Here is a 13,629-nt window from a genome sequence, read left to right as displayed (position 1 = left end):
GCAGCGTCACAGACAAACAAGGCCAGTGGTTTTGATGGGAGAATCTAGAGGAAGTGGAAGATTTCCTGGCAAGAGGTGTCGGTGATGGAGGCAAGTTATATTCAATTTTTTGCCAGGAACAACTTATGATGTCCTTCCAGTACTGCAAAATCTTGGACAGTGGGTAGGTGATAACCATAGTTGTGGATTATGTACAGGGGTTAGCATGCTGAAGCATATTTTATAAGCTTGTACAGTTAGTCACAGGGTCTGTATATATGGAGACATAAACAGGTGCTAAGGGTTTTAACATGTTTGTAGGACAGAAAATGGCTAGAGATTAATACCCTGACAAGTAGATGTAGTAATAAAATAGCTTTGTACATGATGGGGAATGTTTTCAAGAAAGTGTGCAGGCTACAAATAGTTCAAGTTCAAGAAGTTTAATGTCATTTCAGCAGTATACAGTGTTTACAGTACACAGTGAAACGAAATAGCGTTCCTCCAGGACCAAGGTGCTACATAAGACAATACACAACTTTAAAGTGCGACTAATGCAAAGCTAGTGCAAACATAAAACAGTGCACATGCATTAAAGTGCAACTAGTACAAATCTAGTGCAACATAAAACAGTGCATACACATTAGAGTGCAAAAGATATGGCTAAGAAAAATACAAAACAATGTCCCTACAGTACAATAGAATACAATGTAATACAAGACAAGGCAAAAACCATAAGTACGGAGGGGGTGAGGGAGAGAGACACTGCAATTTAAAGTGTATTTGTGCTGTAAACGGTAACTGAATGTAAATATGATGTAAACCGGATATGTGTAAACAGTACACTCATTTACAGTCCAACAGACCAGTGTTTGCGTGAAGAAGTGTGTGTGTGTGTGCTTCTTCAGTCCAGTCTCAGTCTCTAGGTGTTTAGGAGTCTGATAGCATGTGGGAAGAAGCTGTTACGGAGTCTGGATGTGAGGGGTCAAATGCTTCGATACCTTTTTCCAGACGGCAGTAGTTTGAAGAGTGTGTGTGATCTCCCACAATGCTGAGTGCTTTGCGGGTGCAGCGAGTGGTGTAAATGTCTGTAATGGAGGGAAGAGACACACCAATAATCTTCTCAGCTGTCCTCACGATCCGCTGGAGGGACTTGCGATCTGCCCCAGTGCAGTTTCCAAACCAGACAGTGATGCAGCTGGTCATGATGCTCTCGATGACTCCTCTGTAGAAAGTGGTGAGAATTGGAGGGGGGAGATGAGCCTTCTTCAGCCTTCGCAGGAAGTAGAGGCGTTGCTGGGCTTTCTTTTTGATGTTACTGGTGTTAGTGGACCAGGTGAGATCATCCGCTAGGTGAACACCAAGGAATCTCCACAGCAGAGTTGTCGATGTTCAGCGGCGAGTGCTCACCCCTTGTTTTTCTGAAGTCTACAACCATCTCTTTGGTTTTGTCCACGTTCAGAGACAGGTTGTTAACTTCACACCAGTCAGTTAGCCGCTGCACCTCCTCTCTGTATGCTGACTCGTCGTTCTTACTTATGAGACCCACCACAGTCGTGTCATCAGCGAATTTGATGATATGATTTGAGCTGTGCATCGCTGCACAGTCATGTGTCAGCAATGTGAACAGCAGTGGACTGAGCACGCAGCCCTGGGGTCTCCAGTGTTCAGTGTGATGGTGCTGGAGGTGTTCCTACCGATCCGGACTGACTGAGGTCTCCCAGTCAGGAAGTCCAGGATCCAGTTGCAGAGAGAAGTGTTGAGGCCCAGTATATTCAGCTTCCCGATCAGATGCTGAGGAATGATGGTGTTGAATGCTGAGCTGAAGTCTATGAACAGCATTCGGGCATATGTGTCTTTCTTGTCCAGGTGGGTGAGTGCCAGGTGCAGCGTGGTGGATATGGCATCATCCGTTGAACGGTTAGGATGATACGCAAACTGTAGAGGGTCCAGTGTGGGGAGAAGTAGGGTTTTGATGTGCCTCATGATGAGCCTCTCGAAGCACTTTGTGATGACCGGTGTGAGTGCAACGGGACGAGAGGCAGGACACCGAAGAATTCTTAGGCACCGGGATGATGGTGGTGTTCTTGAAGCATGTTGGAACAACGGCGCTGCTAAGAGAGATATTGAAGATATCATAGAAGACATCAGCAAGCTGGTCTGCACATTCTCTGAGCACTCTGCCAGGAATGTTGTCTGGTCCAGCAGCTTTCTGCAGGTCGACTCTGCACAGAGTTTTCCTCACGTCGGCTACAGTAAAAGACAGCACCTGGTCGCTTGGAGAAGGGGTGGACTTTCTCGCCGTTACGTTGTTCTGTGCCTCAAACCGTGCGTAGAAATGGTTCAGCATCTCCGTCACAAGCAGGTGGTGTAGTCTTGTAGCTGGTGATGCTCTGGATGCCCTGCCACATGCGGCAAGTGTCTCTACTGCTCTGGAAATGGCTGTGAATGATCTGGCCGTGTGCACGCTTTGCCTCTCTGATAGCTCTGGAGAGTTTGGCCCTCGCTGTTCTCAGGGCCGCCTTATCGCCTGATTTGAAAGCAACGTCTCTAGCCTTCAGCAGCGCACGCACCTCTGCATTCATCCACGGCTTCTGGTTGGAGCGGATGGTGATGGTCTTGGAGATGGTCACATCATCGATGCACTTCTCTATGTAGCTGGTCACTGATAAAGCGTACTCCTCCAGGTTTATTGTGTTGCTGTAAGTTGCAGCTTCTCTAAACATGTCCCAGTCAGTGCACTCGAAACAGTCCTAAAGAGTAGAGATTGCTTCTGATGGCCAGATTTTCACCTCTTTCAGGACAGGTTTCGATCGCCTGATGATGGGTCTGTATGCAGGAATTAGCATAACAGACATGTGATCTGAGTGTCCGAGGTGGGGGCGGGGCTCTGCCCTGTACGCGTCTGGAACGTTTGTGTAAACAAGATCCAGCGTGTTCGCTCCTCTCGTAGCAAAGTTCACATACTGGTGGAATTTAGGGAACACTTTCTTGAGATTTGCATAATTAAAATCTCCAGCAACAATAAACAGACCATCCAGGTGTGTGTTTTGGAAGTCACTTATGGCTTCGTATAATTCCTTGTTTTGTGTTTGCATCGGGAGGGATATAGGTTGCGATTAAGTAAACAACGGAGAATTCTCGAGGTAAATAACAAGGTCTACATTTCACAGCCACAAACTCCACTAACGGTGAACAATAAGCAGAGACTAGCACAGAGTTCTTACACCATTCCGTGTTAATATAGACACATAAACCACCACCGCGAGTCTTACCGCATAGCGCTGGGTCTCTGTCGGCTCGAAATGTGGCTAGCCCATCTAGCTGAATGGCGGCGTCAGGAATACTGTCGCTGAGCCATGTCTCCGTAAAAACAAAAACACAGCAGTGTCTGTATTCTCGCCGTGTAGTTCGCTGAAGTTTGATATAGTCCAGTTTATTATCCATCGAGCAGACATTGGAGAGAAAGAGAGAAGGGATAGCTTGCTGGCTTGGGTTAGCTCTTAGCCTAGCACGGATCCCCCCTCGCTTGCCGCGCTTCTGTCTCCTCTCATAACGCTTGCACCTTCCCCGGCCGCCGGCATCAGGAAACGTCGAGGCTTCAGGGTTAGGCCTCAGAAGCAAGCGGAGGTTCTGCAGCGTCTCGTGGAGGTCATCGCTGATACTGTAAATTTCCTGTTTGCGATATTGAAGCAGTGTCTGGCGGTGATATATACGTACTGCAGGTGTTCCTGCGTCCATATGTTATAAATAAGAGAAAAAAAAAAGTTTTTTAAACAAACAAAAGCCCGCTTGGTTCCGGAGCGGCCGCTGCACGCCAGCTCATTGGTAGACGGGTTATCCTTGTCCTCTCTGGTCCGGATGACATGGCGTCCCAATGTTCCATAAAGAACTTCAAATTGTGACTCATCTGACCACAGAACAATCTTCCATTTTGCCACACTCCATTTTAAAAGACCCCTGGGCCAGTGCAAACGTCTGAGCTTGTGGAGCTTGCTTAGAAATGTCTACCTCTTTGCACTGTAGAGATTCAGCTGGCAACGGCGGATGGCACAGTGGATTGTGTTCACTGACAATGCTTTCTGGAAATATTCCTGAGCCCATTCTGTTATTTCCTTGACCATGGCATTCCTGTTTGAGGTGCAGTGACATTTAAGGGACCGGAGATCACGAACATCCAGTAGAGTTTTACGGCCTTGACCCTTACGCACAGCAATTGTTCCAGATTCTCTGAATCTTTTGATGATAACTTAAAAGTCTGTTCTATTTTACGCTGGGTAACACCACTCTGGTATTGCTGCACTATCTTTCTGCGCAACAATGGTGGAATTGGTGATCCTCTTACCATCTTGGCTTCAGAGAGACACTGAAACTCTGAGAAGCTCTTCTTATACCAATCATGTTGTCAATTGACCTAATTAGTGTTAATTGGTCTTCCAGCTGTTCGTTATATGCTCAATTTCCTTTTTCCAGCCACTTATTGCTACTTGTCCCAACTTTTTGGGGATTTGTTGACACTGTGAAATTTTGAATCAACATATTTTTCAACAGTTAGCTGTTTATCAGGAGCCAGAGCGCTGGATATTAGTGGCAACCTTAGACTGTTAGCTAATAGGAGATATTCGAGGATAGTCATTCATGTAGGGGCCAATGATATTCGTCTGCCGCAGTCTGAGGTAACTAAGGGTAAAATTAGAGAGGTGATTAAACTGGCCCAGACAATGTCCGATGCTGTAATCTGCCCTGGTACCATCCAAATGTGGCGCAGCGCTGAAGCCTACAGCAGACTTTTGGCATTGGATGTCCAAGTGGTGTTCCGAAAATCAAGTGGGCTTTATAGACAATTGGTTACGTTTCAAGGGCAAGCCTGGTCTTATAGGTAGGGATGCTATCCACCCCACGTGGGAGGGTGCTGCCTTACTTTCTTGCAGCATAGCACATAGTCTTTTAGTTATTCAGCAGAGTAGTGTAGACAGCTGCTGAAAATCCAGAGCCGGAACCAGGCCGCAGACAGACAGGATAAACCGATTGTCTGCGAACTGCCTTGAGGCGTCTCCTAGTTTCAACTGTATTGAGACTGTGTCTTTTCCCCGAACTAAATGTAAAAGTAGAAAAACAAAATCAGCCTGTTTCAGCAACCTAATCAATATTATATCATACACATATGATAGCAGCAACACCTCAGAACTAAAATTTGGGTTACTCAACATAAGATCACTAAACTCAAAAGCAGTCATTGTAAATGATATCATAAGTGATCATAAATTCAATGTTTTCTGTCTCACCGAAACGTGGGTTAGACCAAATGAATATCCAGCACTAAATGAAGCCACCCCCTAGGCTATAATTATGTACATAGCCCAAGATTATCAGGCAAAGGAGGTGGAGTATGTGTAATTTACCAAAATACCCTAGACATTAGTCTTAAACAATGTGACACCTTCACTTCTTTTGAGGTTCTCTCCACCATTATTACAAATCCGATCACAAAAAAGGACGCATTTTTATTATGCAACATTTACAGACCACCAGGGTCTTTCTTAGAATTTCTGAAAGAATTCAGCGGTTTGCAATCATAAAGTTATAATTGTAGGAGATTTCCATTTTGAGAAGGAAAGTGATCCACTATAAAAGGCATTTACCTCAATCTTAGACTCTATTGGTATTACTCAAAATGTAACAGGGCCTACACACTACTGCAGTCACACTTTAGACTTAGTTCTGACACTAGGTCTTAACATTGACAAAAGTAATATCTTACCGCAATCCTCAGTAATCTCCGACCATTACCTAATTTCATATGAGCTACGTTTTAGCCATAATATATGTAAGTCCCCTCGCTATTCTACAAAGCGTAAAATAAAACCATCCACCGCCCTACAATTTATAGAAAACCTCCCAGAAATATCAACACCAGTTCCCACTCCATCAGACCCAATGGAGCTAGATGTACTAACTGAATATTTAGAAAATACTTGTCGATCTACTTTAGAAAAGGTAGCACCACTTAAACATATAAGTATAAGACAGAAAAAGCTTGCACCATGGTATAATGATGAAACCTGTACTTTAAAACAAACATCACGGAAACTAGAGTGGAAATGGTGATCAACCAAGCTGGAAGTGTTCCATTCTGCCTGGAAGGACAGCCTTATAGAGTATAGAAATGCCCTCACTGAAGCTTGCTCAGCATATCTGGCCTTGCTGATCTCCAATAATAAAAATAATCAGAGAGTACTGTTTAGTATGCTTTCCAGAACTACAAAAAATCAAGCAGGTTCCGAACAACTAATTCCAGCAACTCTCACCAGTAAAGATTTTATAGACTTTTTAAATAATAAAATTAACAATATTACACAACAAACTCAAGCCACAGGAATAAATTCGACCTGGCTGCCACCCGATGTGACTGATATAAAACACAATGTAATTGTAAAAGAAAGACTTGAAACATTTTACCCATTCCCACAGTTAGAACTAGAGAAGATTATCACCTCCGTAACTGTACAACTTGCACACTTGAGGCAATTCCAACAAAATTACTCAAAGAAGTACTACCAGCTATTATCAATCCTCTTTTAACTATTGTAAATTCATCCCTTAGCCTGGGCCATGTATCCAAAGCTTTTAAACTAGCAGTTATTAAACCTATGATCAAGAAACCAAATCTTGTTGCTAGTACACTGTCTAATTACAGGCCTATTCCTAATCTGCCATTTCTATCCAAGATCTTAGAAAAAGCCGTGGCCCAACAACTTAGTTCATAAGAATCATCTACATAAGAATCATATATATGAAAAATTCCAATCTGGATTCAGACCACATCATAGTACAGAGACAGCTCTAGTCAAGATAACAAATGATCTTCTTCTTGCCTCTGATCAAGGCCACGTATCCCTGTTGGTGCTTCTTGACCTCAGCACAGCCTTCGATACAATAGACCTCAATATTCTCCTAGAAAACATGGTTGGAATTACAGGGACAGCCCTATTACGGTTCAAATCTTACTTAACGGAACATTATCAATTCGTAAAAGTAAACAATCTAAATTCAAATTATTCTAAAGTAAGACATGGAATTCCACAAGGCTCTATTTCAGGACCATTATTATTTACATTATACATGTTACCGCTAGGCACAGTTACAAGAAACCATGACATTAAATTTCATGTTACGCAGACAACACGCAATTGTATATTTCAGCCAAGCCCGATGACAAACACAGATTAAAGAAAATAGAGGACTGTGTAAAAGACGTGAAAAAGGCTGGATGTTGCGTAACTTCCTCATTCTAAACAGCAACAAAACAGAGTTCCTGCTTTTGGGTCCAAAGGTGGCAAGAAATAAATTATCAGATTTAATTTTAAATCTCGCTGACTTTCCAGTTAAACCTGGTTCAGCAGCAAAAAATCTTGGTGTCATAATTGACCCGGATTTATCATTTGATCAACACATAGGCAGTATCACTAGGACAGCTTTTTTACATCTCCGCAATATTGCTAAGATTAGAAATGCCTTATTCCTTCAGGACGCAGAGACATTAGTACATGCCTTTATTACTTCAAGGCTTGACTACTGTAATGCACTACTGTCAGGATACACCAGCAGCAATTTAAGCAAACTTCAACTAATTCAAAATGCTGCAGCCCGGGTCCTCACTAAAACTAGAAAATTTGAACATATCAGCCCAGTTCTACCATCACTTCATTGGCTGCCTGTAAAATTCCGCATCAACAATTTTGCTAGCTGGGAATATGTACTTTCCACTTTCGTAATGTCAGATTGCATTGCATTCCACTAAGGTACTGTTTTCTCCTAACACTTAAGGTGGAAAGCCTTGATCCACCTTAATGGACTGTTCTAAATCCACATTACCGAAGTGGCATTGGGTACTGTAAGGTAATGTTTCCCCTAACTCCAAACACTTAATGTGGAAAGCCTAGATCCTGACTCCTAACAAGAACAGCTCATTCCACCTTAACCAGCCATTTTAAGTGCTCATTACATTTGTCAGTTGTAGCCAATAAGGAAGTGAGAAATTCAAAAATGAACAATTCTCTAAACAAAAATATTTTCATATAACATTAAGTTTTAAAATGTATCAGTGCATTACTATTTAATAATGAGTGGAGGTTTTTAAAGAGGTTATAACTATTTAATTTCTTTAAGCAGTAATTCTTTTTCATTGGTTGACAGTGACTTCATTTCCACTTTCTCCTTCCTTGTCTTAGGACAGTTGGTTTTACAGTGCCTACCATTGAAGACAACTTGTAAACCAGGAAAACTTTAACTACGGTTGTAGAGTTTAGTTTCTTAAATGACCTTTAAGAGTTTTTGACACATTAAAAAAGTGCAATTTGTTGGTCCATGTAGAAAATATATAAGGGATTTTTCACATGTGCTTTTTCATAGATGTCTGGGCAACAGCAAATTTGCCCACTGTGTAAAATATGCTATGCCATTTTGTCACAGCACCTATATAGCTCTTTTACTATGTAAAAAACGTAAAGGAGAAAGAGCTCCTATTGAATTTGGCAGGTGATCGGTAAGTATTTTAAAAAAATAAATTACGATAAAAATTTAATTAAAGGCTTAATTTTTATTAAAGGCTTAATTGACTAGTACTTACTGTATATATGAGTGTATTGAATAACTGAATAAATGTTTGAAATGTACATCCTTGTTCTTTTTTGATTGTTTGTTGTTTTTTAAAGTATCAAAGCACACATGGACTGCCTTGTCCCTGGCTGTAATAAAAAAGGAATCACCAGAATGGACAAACACAACAAAAATTGTCATTCAGATTTAAAAGTAAAACTTCATTTACATAATAAAATAATAATGTATTAATATTTAAAAGTATAAAATACATTTAATTTTTTTTTTGTTTTGTTCTGTGTTTCAGGCGCTTGATCTAGAGCAATTCACTTCAATGACAAGGCGGAAGGATATTTTAAGTCTCTTGGGTGCACTTCAGGCCAGTGGACCTCAGCCACTGATGGCAACTGATCTGGATCTGACAAGAGAGACACTCCCTGAGACACAAGATTTTATGCTGCAGTCCACCTCAGGAGCAGCAGAACAGCCACAGTCCACCTCTGTAGCAGCAGAACAGCCACAGACAATATCTGCAACTCAAGGGGAGCAGCCTTCTGCAGTATCACACATAATCGCTCCTCCAACTTCTTCACCTCCTAAATTGACTAAAGTGAAAAGTATATATGAGTTTAAAGAAACGGTGAAGAAGCTGGAAGAAAAAAAATCAGGCAATGTGTTCAACAAAGAAGAATGCCCTAAATACGGTAGGCTATGTTTTTGTTTTTCTTTTCTTTTTTTTTTTTTTTACTAATTAACAAAGTACATAATAATGTTTTACTTTTTTTCCTTTTAGAAGTATTACTCCAACAACATTTGGAGTTCTCTGTTGGGTCGACAGAAACAGGGGAAAAAATAGAAAATGGGACTGCCCTCACCCAAATCAGAAGCTTTATAATCTTTGCTGGTGAGGGTAGTCTGCTCACGGGCAATTTTGCATTCCTTAAAAAATTATGGCCAGATCAGAAAGTAAGCTACAACTCTATTTACAACATGATTTTTAGATTAAAATATACAGTTAATGACTAATTTGTATTTTGTCTATTTTCACTGTTTTTCAGATGGGTGGAACAACTGACAAGAGACGATATGAAGCCGACAACCCTTAGGCTGACCCTCATCAACCTGAAAAACTTCTTTCAATTCTTGTCCAACTTCCCCACCAAGGTGACCCAACTGGGAGCTATGGATTTTTGCTGGCTCAACTTGGCAATTGATTAACAAATGGTGGAGATCCAAAGTGCTGTTGTGAGCCACCGGCTGTGGGTGCGGAAAGCTAGATCAAGTAAGTATTGTGGAATATCTTTAATTTCATATTTAGTAGAGAAAGAGTTTGGGATACAACTTATGTTGTTGATGCTTGGCATGTATATGTTTGTGTTTCTAATTTTGTGAGAAACTTTTTTGTTGAGTTTGGGGTTTTCATTAGTTGTCAGTTATAATTAGTTAAAGTGGAAAAAAAGTCTTAATATTTCAGCATACCAAGAGATTTTGGACAATTTCAAGCTCCCAAATTGGGGGACGGCTTCTTCAGGTTCCAACATGACTGTGCACCAGTGCACAAAGAAAGGTACCTAAAGACATAGATGAGCGAGTTTGGTGTGGCAGAATTTGACCGGCCCTGCACAGAATCCTGTTGGAACACCTTGGAGAAAAATTTGTGCAGAGATTGTGAGCCAGGCCTCATGCCTGACCTCACTAACATGCTTTTTTTTTTCAAAAAGAAAAAAACTCATTTTTTAATTATTACATGTATTTCTAGTTTTGTTTTATTTTAATTTTGAAATGCAATATTCTCCAACACAAAAATATATACTTAGAGACAGGATTTCTGATGTTTCATTAATATCTATAATGATCTAATGTGTATATAGGGGAAACAGAAGTGGATGTTCTGTCTCAATGGGTCATGCATTTACATAAAAGCTGATTGGCTGTTGGCTCTGATGGCTGGCAAGAAGAAAGGTAATTTCCTCAGGATTGAACAAGTTCAGTCATGCTAGTGTTAAACCTTTTCCGTTAACTCTGAATAGGTATACGGTTTTTCTCCCATGTGAATACGTTGGTGTTTCTGGAGGGTACTCTGTTGAGTAAACCTCTTCCCACACAGTGAGCACTGATGCGGTTTCTCTCCTGTGTGAATGCGCTTGTGTATTTTGAAAGTGCTGTGATGATTAAACATTTTCCCACAGTCTGAACAGCAATACGGTTTCTCTCCTGTGTGAATTCGCTGATGTATTTGGAGATAACTCTGTTGAGCAAAACTCTTGCCACACTGTGAGCACTGATATGGCTTCTCTCCTGTGTGAATGCGTTGGTGTCTTTGGAAAGAATTATGATGATTGAACATCTTCCCACAGTCTGAACAGCAGTACGGTTTCTCTCCTGTGTGAATTCGCTGGTGTATTTGGAGAGTATTGTGATAATTGAATATCTTCCCACATTCTGAACAGTAATACAGCTTCTCTCCTGTGTGAAAGCGCTGGTGTATTTGGAGATAACTTTGTTGAGCAAAACTCTTCCCACACTCCAAGCACTGATATGGTTTCTCTTGTGTGTGAATGCGCTGGTGTCTTTGGAGATAACTCTGGTGAGCAAAACTCTTCCCACACTGTGAGCACTGATGGGGTTTTTCTCCTGTGTGAACGTACTGGTGTATTTGGAGAGAATTGTGATGATTAAACATCTTCCCACAGTCCGAACAGCTATATGGTTTCTCTCCTGTGTGAAGGCGCTGGTGTCTTTGGAGAGAATTGTGATGATTAAACATCTTCCCACAGTCTGAACAGTAATACAGCTTCTCTCCTGTGTGAATGCGCTGGTGTATTCTGAGATAATTCTTGCCAGTAAAACTCTTCCCACACTCTAAACAGGAATATGGTTTCTCTCCTGTGTGAATGCGCAGGTGAGTTTGGAGATTACCACGGTTAGTAAACCTCTTCCCACACTGTGAGCACTGATACGGTTTCTCTCCTGTGTGAATGCGCTGGTGTGTTTGGAGACTATCGTGTTTAGTAAATCTTTTCCCACACTGTGAGCACTGATATGGTTTCTCTCCTGTGTGAATGCGCTGGTGCGTTTGAAGATTACTGCGTTTAGTAAAACTTTTCCCACACTGTGAGCACTGATACGGATTCTCTCCTGTGTGAACACGCAGGTGTGCTTGGAGATACGACTTTGAAGTATATCTGTTCCCACACTCTAAACAGGAATACGGTTTCTCTCCTGAGTGACTGAGCTGGTGCCGTTTAAGATCACTTGGTTTAGTAAAATTCTTCCCACACTCTGAACAGAAGTAAGTTTTCTGTTTGTCCGTATATTTCTGTGTTTTTCTGCCAGGTGTGGTAGTGTGGGGTGTATCCGAGGATGATTCCTGACAAGTGGAGATTTCCCACACTGTATCTTCACATTTAATCTCTTCTGATCTCTGCATTGTGGAATATTCCTCTTGGTGATGCTCCTTCACGTACTTGTGAAAGTAAAGGTGAACTGTCTTGGTCACCAGCAGCAGAAGACTCACAAAGGGACACACTTCATTTCTGGAAGAGATAAAGAATAGGAAAATAAAAGTCAAGTGAGTCTGCGTCTTGTGTGTGTTCATTTCTTTATAGAACTATCGCATATGTGAAAGGAAAATGTTTAATAAATACTTTGTCTTTAGGCACCCCTGTATGGAGAGAGATTAGTCTCAAAATAATTTGCCAATGTGTAAATGTTAATCCACAAATTAAACACAAGTCACAAATGTGTTTCACTATTCACTAATGAATACATCCCAATCTGTGCCTCACAGTCTGCAGTTTGTACAAATAGTTACATTCATAAATACATGTGTTTGGTATTCATAGATATATCACAAATTTATGCGAAAATAAATACATTTGTTTAAATTTACATTGCAAATATTTGTAAAGTCAAAGTATCAAATTTAAAATGTATTTGTAAATTGTTGAATCTGCGTTTGTGGATCAAGTCACTTGCATGTTTTCCATGACATGCATTTGTTCTTTTCCTCTTGCTTGTATTTGGATTTTGAGATTTTCCTTTCGCACTTCACCTGATCCACACAGCAGCCTGATCCACAAATGTACTGATCTCAGTGTCTGGCATAATTTGGTTCAATGTCACGTAAACAGAGCATTAGAGTGGACAATGAACAATTTGTTGCAGACCTTACAAGAAAGCACGATTAAGAAATAAATTTAAATGCATTTAATATATTTGGGGAAAAACACACACACACACTATTCTGTGTATGGCGGGACAGTATTCATCAAGAATACTGAGAGGTTTGCAGATATACATTCATTGTCTGTAACCCTTATCCAGTTCAGGGTAACAATGTGTCCAGAGCCTACCCAGAATCACTGGGAACAAGGCAGGAACACACCCTGGAGGGGGCACTAGTCCTTCACACGGTGACACACACTTATTCACAACTATGGATGCTTTTGAGTCTCCAATCCACCTGCTGTGAGTTTTTGGACCATGGGAGGAAACCGAAGCACCCGGAGGAACCCCACAGACACTGGGAGACCACATCAAATCTTCACAGACAGTCACCCGGAGCGGGACTCGAACCAACAACCTCAAGGTCCCTGGAGCTGTGACTGAAACACTACCTGCTGCACCACCATGATGCCTGGTTTGCAGTTATTGATTTCATCAAACTTTATAGTATTAAAATTCTATATTAAAATATTTTTTAAAAAGTATCAAAGTATTAAGCAGTAGTTTTCAGGAATTTGAAATCTTAATATCCTACAGTAAAAATGTTTTAATGACTGATCATTAATTTCTGTAAAATTAATGTGTAGTTAAAACCCCATTGTCTGAGAATTAGGGAAAAAATTCTCTCAGCTGAACGGGCAGTAACTTTTAGTTTTTACTGGGATTATTCAGTGAAATAGAACTGAAAATCTCTTTTCTCAAATTCTCACAGTTAAATGAAATTAGAGTAAAACAGATTTTTAATAAAGCCATGAAATGGAGTAATCTCAGAAAACCCTCCCCCTCTTCTGTACACGGCCCAATCTCCCACATTTCCCCCATTTT

The 13,629-nt window shown here is 41.0% G+C and overlaps 1 pseudogene; it reads right to left on the bottom strand.

Annotated features, from left to right (window-relative positions):
* The window catches only part of LOC136691100 (zinc finger protein 585A-like), a 44,058-nt pseudogene that overhangs the window by 30,269 nt on the left and 160 nt on the right, over positions 1 to 13,629 (bottom strand).

The sequence above is a fragment of the Hoplias malabaricus genome, chromosome 3 (assembly GCF_029633855.1).
Source record: "Hoplias malabaricus isolate fHopMal1 chromosome 3, fHopMal1.hap1, whole genome shotgun sequence".
Lineage (NCBI taxonomy): Eukaryota > Metazoa > Chordata > Actinopteri > Characiformes > Erythrinidae > Hoplias > Hoplias malabaricus.
Note: the sequence above shows the minus strand (reverse complement) of the source record. Positions and strands in the feature narration are given on the sequence as shown.